Source organism: Macaca nemestrina, chromosome 13 (assembly GCF_043159975.1).
Source record: "Macaca nemestrina isolate mMacNem1 chromosome 13, mMacNem.hap1, whole genome shotgun sequence".
NCBI classification, from domain to species: Eukaryota; Metazoa; Chordata; class Mammalia; order Primates; family Cercopithecidae; genus Macaca; species Macaca nemestrina.
The window spans coordinates 107,285,607-107,303,681 of record NC_092137.1 but is presented as its reverse complement, the minus strand read 5'-3'; the positions used below and the strand labels follow the sequence as shown (position 1 = coordinate 107,303,681).

General features: G+C 49.0%; 1 protein-coding gene across 11 annotated transcripts in view; it reads left to right on the top strand.

The window, feature by feature from the left end:
* LOC105471812 (acyl-CoA oxidase like) overlaps positions 1–18,075 on the top strand; it is a 382,094-nt gene that overhangs the window by 320,172 nt on the left and 43,847 nt on the right. For all 11 annotated transcript variants that reach the window (XM_071077117.1, XM_071077121.1, XM_071077118.1 and 8 more), the window contains one exon: positions 8,925–8,995. The gene's annotated coding sequence lies outside the window, so the exon portion shown is untranslated. The remainder of the gene's footprint in view (positions 1–8,924; positions 8,996–18,075) is intronic.

The window sequence follows — 18,075 nt, the reverse complement described above, 5'->3', positions numbered from 1 at the left end:
TGAAAAATCAACATTGAAACTATGGAGCTGCGCCTCCTGAATCTGGCATCTACTTAGTTATCCTTCGGAAACAATCCTGATGGGGAGCACCCTTCCTTCATTCCCTTATCCACCCTTCTCACCCCATATTTGTTGAAGGCCTGCTGTGGGCCAAGGACTGCATTACGCTCCAGGAATAAAAGGTCCAGTGTGAAACAGCCCCTGCTCCCAAGGAGCACTGGTCAGAACTGAGATGAGAGCCCCTAGACTAGGGGCCCTGAGAGAACACAGGAGAGACAGTAGCTGGGCACGGGGTGCAGAGTCCACGCGGCTCCCCACGAAGTTCCAGTGAGACAAGCAACATTTAAGAGTTTGCCTTTTGAAGGGCAGGTAGAATTTAGCTATCCAGAAGGTGGAAAGGACATTCTGAGCAAATGGAAGAACAAGGAGGGAGGCATGAAGTGCGTGGATGACTTGGGAAAGTGCTTGTGGCTTGGTGTGGTCAGGATGTAGGGCCAATGTGAGGGTGAACAGCAGGGTCCCATGGGGCCTGAGTGCCATGGCCAGTAGCTGTCATTGTCAACTCCCACCATCAGTGGGGAGTCTGGGGAAAAGCTTTGGGAAGATTTCTTCAGGTGTGGAGGTAAACAGCTCTGAGGACAGGAACTGAGAAGCAACAGCAGCAGGTCTACGTGGAGGGGGGCGGTTCTGGAAGCGTGAAGGCAAAGGAACCTGAACGGCCTCCAGGTGGAGGGTGAGGTAGGAGGAAAGCCAAGGGTGACAAGGGAAAGGCTGCTTCTGGGCACCAAGGTGGAGAGGAGAGAATTGGGTCCAACTCAGCTTGGACGTGTGGCGCATGCGTTCCCTGGGGCGACACATGCAGATGCTGAGACAGGCGTGTGGCAGAGAGGACTGCGGGGCCTCATAACATCCAGGTCCTGAGCCTGAGCACTATATTAAATGGGAGGGTAAATCCCTGCGGGGTGGAAAACAGGATAGATGCCACGCCCGAGGCAATTGCAGCCGCCCTATCCATTATCTTCCCAATTTAAGTGTGACACTGGAGTCCACAGTGTTTGTTTCCCAAAATGGGCTGACTCTTGTTCTGCTGATGGGACAGTGGTGGTGGTGGTTGTGGCCTCCAGCTGAGTGTTAGTGTCAAAGTTGTCCTTCCATGCAGGGGAAGGGGGATCTGCAGGTGGAACAGAGCTGGGCCATGGGGAGGCTCACACTGGCTGCTGGAGATGACACTGGGGAAAAGATGCGGTGACAGCGGCTGCTGCTTCTGGCTGCCCCCAGCTGTACACCTTGCTCTTGGCTAAGACTGCAGCAGGCCCCAGGAAGCAGCCTTTGGCCATGGTGAGCCAAGGCCGTGTCAAATAGGGGAGAGCGTGCCACTGTCCATCCTGGGGAGGGCATCCGCCTGCACACAGGGAGTCCCTGGGCTCCAGAAAGGATCTAGATAAGCGGCGCCATCATCTCTTCCTGAGTGAATGGTGCATTTGCCCCAAGCTGAAAGGGCTCTGCCTTTCAGGAAAGCAGGTGACCACTGTGCTCTGTCTCCTGACTTTGTGCCTGAGCAAAAGACTACAGATTGTTCCCGTAGCAACCAGCAGAGAGCCCTAAGCAGCAGGATGAAAGTCTCGGGTGTACAATGTCCCCCATGTGGAGAGAGGGCCGCTGCTTTTCTCCCTGAGCCCAGAACACGGCAGACAGGTTGGGCTCCTTCAGGCCCCCCAGCCCCTTTGGGAACTGCTCACATCTAGGATTTGGCAACCAGTTCTCCATGTCTCGCTCCTATGGTTCAGTCTAGAATAAAGACTTCCAAGATGTCAGTCAGCCCCCATTACATTCCCATCCCCGGGACTGGCCAAACTGGCATTCTGCCTACCTAGGGAAATACAGTCTTAGTATAGACTCACTTAGTTTATTTGCTTAGAAGGTTTTCAGTACCTCCTATGTGCCAGACTTAGGACTCAGATTATCAGAACAATGTGATGCTTTTCAATCCAGCAGAGGGAATAGGATGTGAACACAGGGGCCACACACACGTGGAGCAGGAGAGCCCGTGAGAGGTGCAGGCTCCGTGCAAAGCCACAGGCTCACACATGGTGTCACGGAAGATCCGTTGGTGCTGGGTCTTGAAACATACATAGGATCCCAAAGGTGGGGACGTGGCTGTGCAGGATGGGAAGAAGCCATAGAGTGGACAAAAGTGGAGGTGGCAGAATGAAGGACTTGAACAGGGAATGACAAGGGGCCTGCCTTGTCAGGAGGAAGGTGTTTGGGAGAAAGGCCAAGAAACAATATTGAGAGAATGAGCCTGGAAAAGTGGGCCAGGGTGGGTGGTGAGGTGTGCTGGATGCTACATCATGGAGCTTAGCCTCTGCTGGGCAGCAGTAGGTGGCCAAGGAAAGGAAGGAGTAGGAGAGTGACCATCACACCAGGACTCCCTGGAGGGAAAGTTTCCTAGCTTCAGAGGATGTAGTGCTTTGGAGAAAGAGACCCAGAGTGGAGCTGGATGGAGGATGGAGACCAAAACAAGTGGGTGTGACCAGCAAGCCAGAGGACAAAAATCTGCAAAGAGGTGATGGCAGTGGGGGTCAAAAGGAGGGTTGGCATTGGAGGAGCAGTGGCCTATTGCCATCCTGGAGGAGGCTGTCCCTTGGGAAGTGCTGAGATCCCAGTGTTTGGGGCAGAAAACATGTTGAGACTTAGTTATAGACCAAGAGCTTATCTGCCAGAGAAGAGACGCATACTGGTTCCTGTGGGCTCCTAGATGTGGGGCCAGAGAAAAGGAGGGCCACACGTGTCATGCTCTGCCGCTCTCTGGAAAAGAGGTACTCTCTGACAGGGCAGACTTGGTGACAGTGAGCATGGTCCTCACCCTCTCGTGGAGGTTCCCTGAGGGCCAGCTCCACACCCCCCACCATATCTCGATGTGCAGGAGACTGGTTGCACCATGACTGTTGGTTGCGAAGAAGTTAAAGGTCCCTGCCAACCCTCAGTGTTGATTCTGAAAACGAAGCCAGAGTTCTTTCTGCAAAATGAAGCCTTTTTGTTTCTCTCTCTCTCTCTTTCAACGTTTCTCTGTTGTGTTATGAAAAAGAGGTGGGTGGGGGACTTCAGAAGCTGTCTGGAGTGGCAGACAGCTCTGCACGATGATCTGAGAGTGCTGCAGTCACACACAGGTGGGAGGAGAGGGCTGAGGGACAGTGGCTGCAGTGTCCCACCTCATGGTGCAGTCAGTGGAGAAGGAGTCACTGATAAGGGGCCCCTGGCCAGGAGCCTCAGGTATGGGTGCTGGGGAGCTTGACCCTCAAGGCTCCCAAGGACAGGCTGGTGAGAAGACGTGGGGCCCTCTACTCCTGGTGCCAGGGAAGCCTCAGTGAGGGAGGTTGCTGCCTCTGGAGAAGGGTGCCTGGTTCCCAGCAATGCTCAGCCATCAAACTCCTCCAGGGGAACTGTCCATGGAGGGGTAGGTGTCAGCCCCCATATTTCTGCCATCCCTACGAGGAAGCTGGCTTCCTCATCTTCACTATAGGTATCTGAGATGAGAGCCATGTTCCCCTACCAGACTGAAGCTCAGCTGGTGCAATCTCCTCTTTCCAGGGACAGAGGGCTTGGATGCTGAAGAGGTCTGGGTGAACCTGGTATTTTAGTGCCAGGTCTTCCTTCCCTACCAGGAAGGAGCCTGTCCCTCCCATGCGGGGCCCAGGGCAGAATTACAAAGCAAGCTTACAACTTGCTGAAGAAAATCTCCTCTGCCCTACTGCCCTGAAAAATGTAGCTTTGTTCATCCAGAAGGCCAGATTTGAATTTAGAATGCCCAGGCTCCTAGCAGGTGTGTGAACTCTGCAGCATGGTGAGAAGCAGCTCCTTGGCCCACCTCTCTCTCATTGCTCCTCCAGCTGTACCCCACACTGTGCAGATCGTCTGGTCTAGGCATTCAAGTTCTGTCCACACACCTGCAATCAGCTGCCCCTTGGCTACCCCATGGGTCTAGAGTGGACACGGCAGTTGTGTGGCTCCCCAGCAGCAACACATCGCAGCAAAGAGGCTTAAGGTATTTAGGTCAGGAAATGAGAGTATTGGTCCCTGGATGAGTGGGTGCAGGTTCCAGGTGGGCAGTCCCCGTAGCCCCATGGGCAGGGCCCTCTAAAGCTTAGCCCCAGGGGCAGAGCCCCTGTTATCCAGGGCCCTGGCACAAAGATTGAGAGAGAAGCTGAGAGAACATTCTGAGACAGGATTTCTGAGCGCTGCAGCCCCAGGTGCAGGTTATAGGTCAGGGTCAACTGTACCTGCTGACTTAGCGGCAGGTGCCCAAACTGACCAGCAATATTTCAAGAGCAAACTCAGTACAATGGTATTGTGGGTTTGCTTTGCTTCATCTTCCCCCTTATTTGAAACAGCATGTTATAATGAAATTTATTCCAGGTGCAGCCATTTTCTTGAGTGTTAGGTATCTCCCATTTTGTAAGGTTCTACCTTACAGCAATGACTGCAGGGGATGAGGTCATTGTAGATAATTTTCTGCCGATCATTGCAGCAGATGCACAGAAGAGGAAACCTGTTTCATGCTGCTCCATATTTTTTTCTCCCAAATGACCATTGTTTACTTGAATCAGGTGTTTATTTCCCTATGCTTCCTCTCCTTGATCCCCAACCTCAAAGCTGCTTGTTATCTAAAAGTCTCTTGTTCTCCCTTCTTTTGTCACACAAAGGCGGAAAGGTCCAACCAAGGAGAACTTAACTCAGACAGGTGGAAGCCTCGGCCTCCCACTACTGACATGAATGGTACTGGAACACTTAAGAGCAGTTGAGACAATGCATGTTGAAGCAAGCAAGTGATTCCGCTGAGAGTCCCTTAGGGAGACTCATGCCCCCGTGAGACCTTGCATTTTGTTGGCACTGGTTTGGCTGCGTATCTTATTTTCATTAGGAAGTCAACCCCTTGAATCAGCAACAAAGGTAGAAGAAAGTAGATACGACAAATGCTTTCGTTTTAAGGGTTTTTTCCTCCTATTTAAAAGTTGGGGAGGAAGAAGGAGGGGTCATGAAATGTCAACTTGTCATGAGGCTTCTCTTGCAAGTTGTCAGTGAATCAGCTATCAGGGAAGTGGCCGCACAGACTGTTCTCATAGTGAGTGAGTTCTCATGAGATCTGATGGTTTTATAAGGGGCTTTTCCCCCTTTTGCTGAGCACTGCTTCCTGCTGGCATGTGAAGGACGTGTTTGCTTCCCCTTCTGCCATGATTGTAAGTTTCCTGAGGCCTCCCCAACCCTGCAGAACTGTGAGTCAGTTAAACCTCTTTCCTTTATAAATTACCCAGTCTCGGGTATGTCTTTATGAAAACCTAATGGTTTTCACCCCTTCTTCTCTTTTGGGATTTGGTAGAAATAAGAGTGGGGTGAGGGGAGAGAGAAACCTGCATTGGCATAGGAGCTTGTGTCACACTGACATCTAGGGTGGGAGGAAAAAACCGAGACATAGGTGCATGCTGCTTTTCTTGGGCCTCTGTTCTCAAGGTTGGTTTTTGTCATCTGTGTAGAAAGGGCTGTAGGCTGCTAGCCCAATAAAACTCAGCCAGCCCATGAAGGGAACTGGACTGCAGTGTGGCCTTGTGTTCCTATAAGTCCATTTCAGTCCAGTTCCACAAAACGGAGTCATGGCTGTGGGCATGCTGGACATCATGGGGACAGGACAGAGTCTGGGATAGGATGCAAGTTCATCTCCTGCACCCTATCCTGAAGCCAGGGCAGCCCAGACATCTAAACACTAGAGACTGATTGGGAAAGAAAAACCCCATGTGTCATGTGTCACATCAAGACATCAAACAGGGAACAGGGCAGACTTAGAGAAACCTTCGTACAGGAACCTGAGATGGAGTGCAGACTCACTGCCAGCACCGTTTCTTCGCACACAGCCTCACACCTGCTCCAGCAAGTGGGCTCCGGGCTCCACACATCACTGATGAGGAAGCGAGGCTCAGCAAGGCTGTGTGACTTGTCTAAGGATGCGCAGCTGGAAGTGGCAGAGGGAAGGTTTAAGGTCAGGTCTGTCTGATGCCAAACCTGTGTTGAGACTACTCCCCATGCTGGCCCTGAAGAAGGGTGGCATATTAGCTCTTTCTCACACTGCTAATAAAGACATACCCAAGACTGGGTAATTTATAAAGGAAAGAGGTTTAATTGACTCACAGTTCTGCAAGGTTGGGGAGGCGTCAAGAAACTTACAATCATGGCAGAAGGGGAAGCAAACACATCCTTCTTCACATGGTGGCAGGAAGGAAAAGTGCCACACAAAAGGGGGAAATGCCCCTTATAAAACCATCAGATCTCATGAGAACTCACTATCATGAGAACAGGATGGAGGATAACCACCCCCATGGTCAATTACCTCCCACTGGGTCCCTTCCCACGACATGTGGAGATTATGGGAGCTACAATTCAAGATGAGATTTGAGTGGGGATACAACCAAACCATATCAGGTGGGATCTTGGACAACCTGAGGAGACAGGGAGGGAGCGCATGGCCCAAGATGGAACCCTGCATGAGTGAGAGTCAGGAGCCATCAGCGTGGTTTGTACGGGGAAGAGGGGCTAGGCCTGGCATGGTGAGGAGGAAGGCAGGCCATAGGCAAAGGGCTCCAGCAGGGCCAGGTTCAGAGTGGTGGCAGTGGTGGGCATGGAGGCTGGGAACGAGTGAGAATTTCTCCAGGAATCAAAGTGGCAGTGCTACTGTGGGAAAGGAGCGCATCCAAGGGACATCATCGTACAAGAGTCAGCAGGCATGGGGTCCTGAGGGAGAAATCAAAGAATCAGGCTCAGTGGCCTGGTGGCTGGAGGATGACAGTCCCACAGAAATGGGAAAAAGTTGGAAAGGGCTGGCTTGGTATGGAAGTCGACTGGCTTGGATTGGATGTACAGAATTCAAGGTAACTTGAAGTGGGTGCTATGTCTATGACAACGAGAAGTATCGTAGTGGAGTCCAGTGCACAGGCAGTGAGAAGTATGAACGCAGGGTCACCGCAGAGAAGAGAGAGCTATCGGTGAGAATCCAGTACAGTAGCTCTCTAAGGAAGCAAGTGTTTCGATTTCCCTGACCTGCGCTAAGTAAGATTCTAAGTTACAGCATAAACCTTTACCACATAAAATAGCCACCTTAAAAAGGTGATCTAAAGAAAACCCACCACCTGAATTTGTAGATTATTCTTTAGCCATCCTCAGACAGTAGTCAGAGATCAATATGTTATCACACCAAATCAGGTCACAGCAAAAGTCCAAAACTAGGAACGGAGTTGGGGGAGAGAGGTCTTACCTCCAGGGTCCTTCCCAGGCAGGTGTATTCTGAATGAGTGAGAGCAAAAGCATTCGTGTAAACTTAACACAGCTTTGGCCCTTATCTCACTGTACAAGTTTCTGCTGAGCCCCTTTTATAGGCAAAGGTAATTTTAAAAAAAGATTAAATTGACGATTCTATATAATTAACACTGGCTTCAGCCAATTGAAGACTGGGTGGGTATATGCATTGGAGAGCGTGTGGAAGGCAACACTGATCTCTCTATGGATCCCAAGTATGTCTTGACTGGATAAGAGCAAAATTTAAACTTGGAAGAGATAATCAGCACCAGATACAATTGATAGCAGTCAAGATTGCATGGAGTAATTTAGTCAGAGGTGAAAGCAGTCTAAGGAATTCTAGTTTAGAGTAACATTGAAAACTACAAACAACCTACCCAGACAATATTTTCTTGATGAAAATTCATTATTGCTGATACAGTTCTCTTGAAAATATCTGTATTTGTAGACATGCCATCCAGGCCTGCTTGAGGTCAAATCGTTGGAATCAGACTGTCCCTCAGCCTTGAGGCTGAGTTTAGCTCTGCCCACCTTTGTGGGATCTTTGGGGGTTGGGATGGGACCGGAGGGCAATCAGTGACTTTATTGGCTGGACGGGTGGGCGTAGTATATTCAACTGGAGGACTGAGTTTTGCGCTACTCAAAGACAAGAGGCAGAACTGTTCCCAGCAGAGAGCAATGAAGGGTCATAGTGGGTAAAGAGTGAATGCAGCTTTGAGTATAGCAATCAAAGGCTAATCTAGATGGGTTAACTTAGTAAAAGCCTTAATGCCCGTCAAATAAGTGGTTTTAAATCTGAGGGTGGTAGAGAATTGTGGGAGCATTTTCAAGCATGAAACAATATAGTCAACACAGCCTACAGGAGGGCAGTCTGTGGCTTAAACCAAAATAAACATTGGTGACCACATAAGTGAGCCTTTGATGAGAACCTGGCCATAAATATGAGAAGGGGAATGTAATTTGTGTAAATTTTCTAGATTAACATTTCTAGGGCTTTCATGGCCAATTTCATTGGATTATTAAAACTTTTTTTTTTTTCGTAAACCTTCTTGGGTTTCTCTTCCCTATTCTCTTTGAGAAGGTTGGTTGGAGAAAGAGGACTTCATATATTTGGGGGCGTTTGTGGGGTTTCAGTCAACACTCAGGGCCATACACCAAGAGAAGAATTAAAGCCATGGAAATCATGATGGAAGATTGAGATTTTAAAAATTAGCACTGTCAGATTTACAAAGGCAGGTGGAGTCTTCTCAGTGAAGGTCCCAGGAAGCGGGGATAGAGTGTCATCTCTGGGGACAAGATGGCCCAAAAGGAAGCTGAACCCAGGACCTCCTGGCAGTTCAGGGAGGACCTTTGCTGATGGGAATGGCCTTGTACTCTACTGTAATGATTCTATCTGATGGAGTGGAGAAGTCCCTGTGTGGGGGCCCCTGCCCCATGCAGGGGACAGTTGGGGAGCTCTGCCATGTCACCAAGGAAGGACGGACAGCATGCTATTTATGTCTAACCACAGTGTCCTCCTTCATATCAGAAGGGCTCAGAGGTGGAAGTGAAGTCATTCACAATTTCCATTTCTTCCCTTCCAGTTACCTTAGAGCAGTTCTCCCTGGCAGTGAAGAGCTGTCCTGACCAAGAGGACCAGACTTTGTTAATGAAGGTAGGTTATCAGATAAAGAACTTATTTCCTAAAGGCTCAGAGCGTTTTTATCGCCCCGAGGAGAGTTTCATTTTTACAAGCGGGAGTAAATTTATCATCTCTGAATCGTGTGCTCCAGGGGGATAAGCTTGTCATAGGCGAATTGGAGGGTTGCTGGTTAATGAGCACCACTGCTGCCTGCAGAGTGCGGGAAAGTGACAGGAGAGTGGGTGTCCACATGAGTGGGGAATCTATTTAACTCTCCAGAGGGCTCAGTTGGTTCTATTTAAACTTATCCGACAGAGTCTTGATGCTTTTTTTTTTTTAAGCAGATTTATGAGGCTTGGCCAAATTCCATAGCTCCTACTTTATTTTTAATTAAGACAAAGGATTCCATACGTTCCCAGTCTGCTGCTTCCTACTTTTGTCACCGTAATGAATGCTGCACAAACTAGACCGTTCATATTCACCACCAGAATGAGCATCTTATGTCATGGATTCCTTGCCCTTGAGTGGAAGACAAACTTCTTCCCCCCAGCCCCCCATGCCAAGTAACAATTGGTTTATTTCCTTCCAAATGACAGGAGCAGAGGCGTTTCCAAATGGTATAACCTACACTTAGGCTGCATCCCTAGGTGAGCCAAAAGTGTGGAAAATCCTGGCAAGCTGCCCACCTGGCTTTAATTAAAATTTTGTCTTTGAAGCAGAGAGCAGTAAACAGCAGCAGATCGCAAAGGTGCACACACACACTTTCCCACCACTGACTAAGACTCATGCTTTCACACAGAAACCCTGCAGACTGACCTTGAGACACAAATATTTCCATGATGTCACTTCAGTGCTGTACCACCAGGAAACCGCGTGCACCAGGAATTGCATTTCTTTACCTAAAAACCAGTTTCTTTACCAGGTGTCCTCTGACTTTAGAAATGGGTGGAAAAAAATAGGGTGTCACTCTGAGGGATTTTCAACTCATTTGCCTAAGATGTGATATTTTTGGTCTTCAAAAAAAAAAAAAAAAAGCTTTCAGTGATGTTAGTTTTATAATAAAGAAGTGTTGCCCATACTAAGTGTTGGGTTTGTCTGGGAACCCTGATTTGTCAGAGTTCTGGGCTTCTGATACACTGATTTAGAATGATACAGATTCAGGCACATCGGCCTTTCTTGTTTTCCACGCTTAATTCTGTTTCCTGCTTTAAGTTCTGTTCTGCAAGGACCTTTCCTTTCAGATGCAGGCTGGCTTTCCGTGACCTTGAAGCAGCTTTTGGGCCCTGGATGCTCACCTCTTTGCTCTGCTCACCGGCCTCTGGTCTTTCTTCCCTCCACCCAGTGTTTTCTTCTACCATCTGCTTCTTCTTGTTTCTCTCTTATTCTTCCCCTACTGTCCATCCCTTCCCATTTTCAGGGGGTGAAATCCTGGGATCCCCTGGATGTTATGTGGGCATCTCAGAGGCATTTTGGGGTAGAGAGGGCAGCGACGGAGCCCAGCCCCAGAGACCACACCTCCAGGCCTGCTTCTAGTGGTCCTCATGGCCTCCCCGACTTGAGAGGCCACAGCCCCCTCTGAGTTTCTTCACATCTAGAGCAAGAGGTGAAAAGAGATGCTACCCAAAGGCCCCTCCTCCTCTCACCATTTCACCTTCTTGCTGACTTTCATGGTATTCTGGCTGGCTTCTGTAGCACATTCAGTTAGAAACTAACAGCTTGGGGGTGGGAGAGGAAGGCTAAGATGGCCTGAGGTTTCCTGGAATTTGCGTGACCTCCAGTGGCATTCAGTCCTTTGTGTCTTACCTGTTGATTTCTGCCGATTGTGTGGCCTCAGCAACAGAGGATGATTTCTGTGGGTGTATTCTCAATATTTGCAAATATTTGAACAGGCATCATCAAAGAAAGAAGTTTCACTGAACAAAAAACGTGTGCTGAGTTCATATATACTGAAACTATTTTATGATTTTTTTCAGGAGATTGAGGTTTTCTAATGTCACATATCAGAAGGCACCATGTGGGTGTGACAACGGTATGCCGGGTTTTTGTAGATGTTATGTGAGAAAACCTATTCAGGGTGACAGTAGATTATTTTGACTACAGTCAGCCTGCAGGTGATTGTATGTTTGCTCTAGTGAGCTATCCACTTTGCAGGCTGTCTGAAATAAATTCACTTTTTTAAATTTGAGATGGAGTCTTTCTCTGTTTCCCAGGCTGGAGTGCAGTGGCGCGATCTCGGCTCCCTGCAAGTTCCGCCTTCCAGGTTCACGCCATTCTCCTGCCTCAGCCTCCTGAGTAGCTGGGACTACAGGGGCCCGCCACCACGCCCAGCTAATTTTTTGTATTTTTAGTAGAGACGGGGTTTCACCATGTTAGCCAGGATGGTCTCAATCTCCTGACCTCGTGATCTGCCTGCCTTGGCCTCCCAAAGTGCTGGGATTATGAGCGTGAGCCACAGCGCCCGGCCAATAAATTGACATATTTAACTTAACCTCATGAAAACTTGTGGGAGGCAAAAAACGTAGATCTGGGCCAAATATGATTTTGTTTTGTTTTGTTTTGAGGCAGAGTCTCACTCTGTCGCCCAAGCTGGAGTGCAGTGGCGCAATCTCAACTCACTGCAACTTCCACCTCCTGGGTTCAAGAAATTCTCCTGTCTCAGCCTCCCCACTGATTGGGATTACAGGTGTCTGCCACCACACCTGGCTAATTTTTTGTATTTTTAATAGAGATGGGATTTCACCATATTGGTCAGGCTGGTCTTGACTCCTGACCTCAAGTGTTCCACCCGCCACGGCCTCCCAAAGTGCTGGGATTATAGGCATGAGCCACTGCACCCAGCTGATATTTTTAAAAATTATATTTTGCATGCATTCCTACATTGTCATACATTCCAATGTTGCATTCTACATTGTCAAAGGTCATTGAGACCTGAGGACAAATATTTAAAGGGGTACCATTAAAAATGCAGCTTGTATGGCAGGCATGGTCCATGATTGCCCCAGGCAGCCTAATTTTGACTCAAGTCCAAAGCCCCTCCCTCAATCACATAGCTCCACCTTCTCTAACCTGTGAAGATGCTCTATAGAGAGACTGCCAAGAAGATGCAAGAGATGAACTCACAGCTAAGTAGATGACTGAACCAAGGTCAGATCCCCCTGCAAAGACAAAAGCATTGAGATTTTGAAGATGGCACAAGCCAGAACCTTCATCTGACAACCAGGAAGAGCAGGAGGGACAGGAAAAGAAGTGACTAGCCACCACTGCATAGCTAGTCAGCCAGCAATAGAACTAGGACCAGAAAGCCAGGGTCCCCAGACTCTCATGCTGGGCTTCTTCCTGCGGGGCCCACTCAGACGAGCAAATTCATAGAAAAATCCACCACTCCACCCCTTCACCAACAGGAGAGCACACACCGGAGGTGTGACTGCAGTGGAAGCACGAGGGGTACTGTGGTAGCATGCTTCTGGAGTCACTCTCAAGGCTCGTTAGTCACACTCTTGTTGCTGAGGATCCTGTAAGACAGGAGAAAGCCACTTTCTCTGTGACTCAGTTTCCCAGCTACCAAGCAGAGGTAGAAGCTGTTACTGGCTTAAGGTTTGTGCCCCACTGCAGACCCAAGAAGGGGCTAGGGAAACGGTACCCAAGGGTAAGGTAGCTGTTATCAGGAGTTGCCTCTCAGATTTCACTACAATTTGAACCACAGAACAATATTTAGATTCCATAAATTACTCATTTGATCCTGTTCGCGTTTGATCTCCATACCTACCTGTTTCTTCACTGATTCTTAGTCCTATTTGCCAGTTAATCTCTTTGGTCCCTCTCGGTCACTACCTTGGAGAGCCCATTTGCCCTTGGCTCCACCTGCAGTCCCCTGTGACTCCAGGTGTCACCTGAGCTCACGTTCAAGCAAGCTCAGCAAGTCTAAACCCCACCAGTATGTGTCCTCCCATCCCACCATCTAGGAACTGTGGGGTAGTCTAGGATGCTTCCCTGCCCTGGAGCTGCCACAGAAGCTTCCATGTGTCTGTTCATCCTCTGTAGCCTCTTTCAGGGTCCTCCATCTCCCCCTGTCTCAGCAAAGAGTACTTGGACCTGACCCCTTAAGGACAAGTTTCTATCCCCACTCTGCCAGCAACTGGAGTGTAACCTTGGGCAGGTCACTTTTATCTCTTTTAGCCTAATGTCCTCTTCCAGTAAGAGAGGAGGTAAATTAGACCACCCCAAAGACCCTTCTAGCATCACACTCTGCGAGGTCCTGAGTGAAAATTATCAACAAGGCTGCAGTTCTAAATATGCTTGAGAATGAACCAACCTGGCCTTCTACCACTCATCTCTTTCCTCTAGGCACTGCCAAGTGAACTTTCTTGGGGCCCCACGTCCCACATGTCACTCTGGATGCATTTCTAGCCTAATTCCTTCTCATCTTTGGAATAGGGTAATCATAAAACTTATCATCCAAACATGGATTTTGTGTGTGTGTGAGTAAAAGGGGCACCATTAAAAATAGAACTTGGATGGCGGGCATAGTCCATGACTGTCCCAGGCAAACCAGGGCATTGGGTCAGCCTAGTTTTGAATCAGGGCCAAAGCCTCTCCCTCAATGACATGGTTTGACTTTGCCTAGCAGGCCTCTTTCTCAGTGCTTGGTCCAGACCCTCTCTGTCCCCTACAGAATTGTCCCCTCTTAAAAATCAGAGCCTCTGTTTAGTGTAGAAGTTGGCAGGAAGACAGATCTCTTGGTGACAGTCTGTGCTCGCACCATCATTTACTGAATGTAAATGATCACACCTCCTCATTTTGTTCTTGCACACCTGGGAGTTTCTTACACATCTGGCAGCAGCTGCCTCCAATTTGGGTGGGAGATAACAGCCCCAGCCAGGGGCCTAGATGGGACTAAAACGTCCTGAAGCCATCGCCTGCAGAGCGTCCCTGCCTCCCTCGGAAAAGCTGGAAAATATTTACATAGAATGGTCGGAGGAAAGTGGCCCTTGCTGGTAAATGCTTCCGACCAGGTCAGGAGACAAGAGCTAGTATTGAAGGAGCTTTGGCTGATGGGTTCTACCTGGAACAAGACAGTAGAACAAGGGTTGGCTCAGAGCAAGCCTTGCCAGCTCTAGTGATGTTGAGTGAGTGCCTGGAACATTCCCCATGCTACAGTCCCAGCTGTGGCCTGGCTCGGTCACCCTGCCAAAGGCACCTGGCTAGAAGCACCATGGGAGGCTCAAGGCAGGCCTGTCTGTAGGTGGATCTGATACCTACCACATTTACAGCATCAAACAGTAGTAAAACCAAGCTGCTTGTAGGAAAATAAAGCTTGGCTTATTTATAGCACTGGCTTGAATCTCTGCTCCTAAGTTGCAACCTTTGGCAGGGCTGTCACACACCAGCAGCAACCATGCTCCCTATTGTTCTAGGTGGAGGGCTGGCTGAAGTGGGCAGGCTGTCTGGTGGTGCAGCAGATGATACCTTGATCTGAGCAGACATATAGAACAGTTTTCATAGCTGCTGTCTACCCAGTGGGACGTGCAGGGGCTCATCAGGGTTGATGGGCACAGCTGCCAAGAGCTGCAGCCCAGGTACAGCAAACCTGCGGAGACAGCTCCCCAGCAAGGCTCCACGGATGGGAGGTGTGGGGGCTGAATGCTGCTGGAAGCTTCCTTAGGATTTCTAACCAGTCAAGTATGAATGCTGCCCCCAAATACATAGAGAAGCCTGGGAGCGTGTGGAAGGAGGGACGCCAGGCCTCCCTCCACGTCCCCTGCCACCATGGTCTGGCCAGATGCAACCCTTTCTCTGTCTAATTACATTTTAAGAAATCAGACACATTTGAATCCTCCTTGAAACCAAAAATCTCCAAGAGACCAACATGACTCAACCCTTCAGTCCTCTACGCTTACTGAATACAGCTTCTTCCCAGGTGAAGGCATTTTCTCCTAGCCTGATGGAATCTTGTCCAGAATGAGGGTTTTCACGAGGAAAACAATGCCTTTCCCTCAGTTTGGGAATGACTGTGCATGGAGGAGAAAGGAAATTTTCCACATGACCGCTCCACTGCTTCACCTCCCCGCAGAAGGTTTAGAAGCGCCCCAGCAAGCTGGTTGTCTAGTGTTTCTTAAATTGTCATTGTCACAAAGATTCTTTCTGCTTCACTTCTCCCAAAGTTCTCCTCCTCACCCACCCCCTTCCTTGGTCCAAGGCATAGTAATTGAGCCATTCGGTATCCAGCATGAGGACTGGTCCTGCAGGACCAGGCAAGTGCCTTTGTCTGCCTTTGTGCTCGGAGAAGGCCTTCACGCCTTTGTCTCATAAGGTGCTCGCCACGGCAACCCAAGTGTCTAAGCAGGGCATTTGCAGGGGACTGTCCCCACCTCACAGGCGGCTAGCAGCAGCAGTTTGAGCCTGTTAAGTGGGTGAGATGGGGTTTTTCCCTCTTTCCTGCATTCTAACTGCTTTTTCTTCCTTTTCTCAACCTGTGTAGGTGATAGCTAGTTTAAGCACCAAACCTAGCCGCCAATAATTAACTACACACACCTTCCATCACACGCTGTGCACACCATGATGTCCTTCCTTCTGCAGGTGGCCCTTGTCATGCCCAAGGACCTCATCTTGGCCCCGTGCCATTGAGAGAGTTCTAGGCTCTGACCAGCAAGGGTTTCCCTCTGCCTCTCAAGCAGAGGCACTCAGGGGCTGCCCGTTGTGGCCACACACCCTATGCATGCACTACATGTACCCACATCACCACTCAATCATCTGGGGCTGGGCATGGGGTTGGGCCTCCACATGGAAGAAAAGGGATTCTTTCCTGGGGTATGACTGCATTTCCAAACCCAGTCCAGGATGAATAGTGTCAGTCCTTGCTCTGAATTCCCATAACACAGGCGATAAAGAGTGGCAGAGTTCCCATAACACAGGCAATAAAGAGTGGCAAATAAAGAGTTGTGGGTGGGCTGTGGTTTGGAATCCAGCCCTGGCCCATTCTACCTTTCCCTCCACCTTCTCTTATCCTTGCAAGCTAGAGCCACACAGAAAGAAGTAAGAGTGTGGCTGGCAGTGTTCCCAAAATAAGTTGTTCAACAAATGTTTACTGAGTCCCTATTGTGTGTCAGGTAGTGTTTTTCTAATACCTGGCTCACTTGAAGAGTATATTCTAATGTTTTTATATTTAATAAGGAAAAAAATGTGGAGGCTAAGACAGGAGAATTGTTTGAGCTCAGAAGTTCAAGGTGGCAGTGAGCTATGTTTATGCCATTGCCCTCCAGCCTGTGTGACGGAGCAAGACCCCAACTCTAAAAATAATTAAAAAAAAAAAGTTGGGAGAAGAACTACTGGTGACATAGAAATCAGGTTTCAGACCTACACTTCCAGCAACAATGGTTTTCTCTCATTCCTATGCCACTGAGACCTGGGATACCTCACTCTCTTCTCTCCTAGAAGTCCTCTGCAAGTGCCAAGCCTATGTCAAGTATTCTGCAAAGCTCAGCTCAAACCAACCCCCCAAAATATCGGTAACAATTATCCCTCCCAATGAAGCTTCAATTTTGGAAAGGGATCTTTGAGGCATAGGACTAACTTTTTAACTCAAATATATATATATATATATTTTAGGCCGGGTGCAGTGGCTCTCACCTGTAATCCCAGCACTTTGGGAGGCCGAGGTGGGCAGATCACGAGATCAGGAGACAGAGACCATCCTGGCTAACATGGTGAAACCCCGTCTCTACTAAAAATACAAAAAATTAGCCGGGTGTGGTGGCACATGCCTGTAGTCCCAGCTACTCGGGAGGCTGAGGCAGGAGAATTGCTTGAACCCAGGAGGCAGAGGTTGCAGTGAGCTGAGATCGCACCACTGCACTCCAGCCTGGGCAACAGAGCGAGACTGTCTCAAAAAAAAAAAAAAATTATTGTAGTATGCCAGGCTCCATAATAAGTCAGCAGAAGGGTCATTTTGGTGGCTGTCTGGACACAGCTGGCATGGTCCCTCTTCAGAAACATTTAAGAGTGTCTACTATGTATCCAGCACTGTGCTAGGCACTGAGGTTGCAAATATCCATAAAATGTGACCCTCACCCTCAGATAACTCCCTGACAAATAGGTGAGACAGACACGTCAGCACCTTGGAATGGGCTACGTGCTGACAGGGAAGGGATTTGGGAAGCTAGTGGGGCACTCAGTTGGGTACTCAACTCAACCTGGGTTTAGGGAAGACTCCCCTGAGGAGGTGACATTTGAGCTAAGTCCCCATGTCTCTGCAGGAAATTAAATTTAACTAACTGTGTGGGTTCCACTGTGCATCGGGTGGTGTCGATGTGACACGTTGTGTTCTGAGTTTTCCATTTATAGAGTGTTTCAGGTGCACTGATGCATGCCTTGAGAGCTGACTGCCAAAATAAGGGCCCCAGACAGCTGCCTTCCCAGGGGAGGGGTATCCAGAAGCTTCCATTCTTGCTGTGCACATTTCCCCAGCTGACCTATAGCTGTCTTGAAATTATAGCATTCAATATTCCTTCCTTGGCTTGGAAGACTTTACGGGTCTTCCAGTAGTTAATGTCAAAGTTAGGTGTCTCTGGGAGGGAATGCAGCAGAAGCCATCACCAGCTAATAGTTGCTCTAGAATTGTTCTGAAAGCATGGTGTCCAGGCCAGGGGCCAGGAGTAGAGAGGGAGAGGGGTGGTAGGGGATTAGGACCGGGAAGGCAGAGGGGCTCCCTCTCTTGCCACAAACAGATCTGCTCTGCTGTCTGTGCATTTACACTTCACCTAGCTCCCCCACAAACTTCTGCTATCAGGAGAAATGGGTCAATGTATTTCCAATCCAAATGCCATCAGAAGCAAGCTCTACATGTGCCCGGTCGCCTAAGAGGAGCATAGGAGTGCACAGATGGCAGCAGTATATGAGGACATTACACCTGCTCTGCTCCTTGATACTTCATTGTCAAGCATCTAAATAAATATCTAAGTGGAGAACCAGCTAGGAAGCACAAATCCTGGTGTTCAGAAAAGCAGTGAGCTGCCCAGGCGTGGAGGGTGCAACACTTTGGGGATGCCTACCCATGCGAGTCTAGCACAGGGCTTGCGGGTAGGGTGTTCCTTCTTGAATGATCTGTTCCCCATTTC